Source organism: Pteropus medius, unplaced genomic scaffold (genome assembly GCF_902729225.1).
Source record: "Pteropus medius unplaced genomic scaffold, Ma_sr-lr_union100, whole genome shotgun sequence".
NCBI lineage: Eukaryota > Metazoa > Chordata > Mammalia > Chiroptera > Pteropodidae > Pteropus > Pteropus medius.
Genome location: NW_024344240.1, coordinates 7,795,404 through 7,797,963, shown reverse-complemented (window position 1 = coordinate 7,797,963; position 2,560 = coordinate 7,795,404).

Below are 2,560 nucleotides of genomic sequence, written 5' to 3'. Positions count from 1 at the left end.
TGGCACCTGCAGAGTGGGTTGGGAGAGGGCTCAACAAAGGAACAATGGTCTCTACCAGCACTTCTGTGTGGGAGAAAGCTGCCCCTCCAGCCCTTGCCCTGAAGCTAGAATTCAGTTCCTCCCCATGTGTCCCTCACGGCTTTCATGCTGGAGCTCAGAGCCACTGAGTCCATCAGTGAATAAGTTTATGTGTAAGCCATTTAAGAGGACTACCTGGCACTCTAGTTCCTTCCAGTCTCACTCTGTCACAATCTCCAGTGGTTTTCACAGCCAGAATTTGTCGAAACTTCTCTTCCTGGCACTGGAGCCCTGGGCTGGGGAGCCTGGTGTGGGATCAAAACTTCTCACTCCTCAGAGGGTACCTCTGCAGCTGAGATATCCCTCCTGATTTTTAACTGCTACAGGTGTGACAAGCTGGTTCTGTGGCTCTGCCTCTCTTACCAGTCTCAACAGGGCTTCTGTATGTCCTTAGAGGGCTTCTGTTCAGCTAGACTTCAGACGATTCTCAATGATGGTTGTTCTGTGGGTTAACTGTTATTTTGATGTGGTTCTGAGAGGAGGCAAGCATAGCGTTTACCTACTCTGCCATCTTGACAGAAAGCCTAAGTTGATAATTCCTGATAAATGCCTAGAAACTTACTGGAAAGGGAATATAATTGAACTAATTTATGATTTTCATAAAACAAATCCTTAGATATTGTCTTTCAGCAATGACTAACTTAGATGGCTGATTCTTATGAGAAATTTAAATTTCTTTAAGTTAGTGCATGACTATTGCCATGAACATTGTTTTTAGTTACTTAAAAACCATCAGTAGACTTGGAAAAAACACATGAGGGTTATGATAAAAATGGCTTAGATTAACTTTAGTTATGATTCCTACATAGGACTGAAGAGAGTCTATGACCTCAGGCAAAGAACTAATTTCCTTTTAAAGTCAGAGCTGAATACAGTTTTAACAAAGAAAATTTTAACAAAGAAAGATGCTAAAAGGTTTAAAAAAGGGATCCAAAAGGCTTTCTGGATATCAAGTAACTTATAAGTCAGTTGACCTAAATGAAATAGCCATACAGTCTACTTTCATTTCAGTTCAATTATTTATAGATTCAGTAGTTAAGAGAAAGAAGAGTGAGGCTTCATAAGCAGAGAGGCCCTGTTTCAGTAATATTTGCCCAGTATATATATATATATATATATATATATATATATATATATATATATATATATACTGAGTGTATATTTTTAAGGCTTTCTATTATCTGTTATCCTATCTATGGTGTTTAATTACTCCCGAGATGGGGAATCTCTACTATGAATTATTTTAAAACATTCTGCAAAATAAAATTCTTTTTCATATCAGCAAACTTCTTTTTCAGAATAAGATGAGTAACATGTGGAATGCTTTAAAATTGGACCATTGAAAGCTAACCGTGAAACTTTTCAATGATCTGCCATCTTCTATGATTATAATGGTAATCATGCCTTCTTTACCACTTGTAGCAGACTGTGCTCTTGGCTGATCAGTTTGTTCAGTTTGTTCTGTCTTGTTCAGAACATGGATGTGTGTTCACTCTTTCACCTGTCAAACTGATTGTCAAAGAGCCACAAATGTTCAAATGTTCTCTCTTCCATTCCTATTGCCATCATCTTATCAGTGCTTCAAATGTTCTCTCTTCCATTCCTATTGCCATCATCTTATCAGTGCTGCTGAGGGGTTTTTTTTTTTTTAAGCATTAAGGACCAGGGAAGCAAAAGTATCACAATAGTACAAAAAACAGGTACAAAGAGTTTTGTCATAAAAATCATGCATAAATTAAGAGTAACCCTAATCTGTGGGTGAGGAGAGTATAGAGTATTAAAATGTGATGCGACTAGCCTTTAGACTTGGAAAGTTCATCCCTAAATTGGAAATGAAAAAGACACTAAAAACAAAATGAATATTTACTGTAAAATTACTAAGTGTGCTATTTATTATCCTGGATTTTTTATAATTACTTTTAACAATCACAAAAGTCCAATAAAGTGACACTATTGTCACATTTTATGTAGTAAGACATCTTAGCTCATTTAGAGAATTTAGGTCATTTTTTGGAGGTGAAAAATATGACAGGATTTCTTTGTACCAGAGTTATTTTCTTTTGAGGTTTATTTTTAACATTTATATCTCAACAAGACCATTCACTGTCTTCTTTGATTTGATCTCCTTCCTTGGTCATTGTTCTGTTTGTGGGTCCTCTGCTCAAAGCATTTTTGTGAGTTAATATTTGGGATTTGTCTTCAGAACCAGTTTATCACACACAAAAATAAGTCTTTCTGTGTTTTTGACAGTTTTATTGTTATCTATATCTTGCTCATCTTTGCATTTTACTGTTGTTCTTTCTTTTTAAGTTAAAGGATATATGTTTTTTATGATATAAATTACAAAAAAAAATCTTTTTCCATGTTTATCTTTTGTTTATAGAGTTTTCTACCATGCAGAATTTTTTTTAATCACATGATTATTTTAATGAATTTTTGTGTTTTTATAGCTCTGGTTTTCATGCTAATTGAATTTAACTGA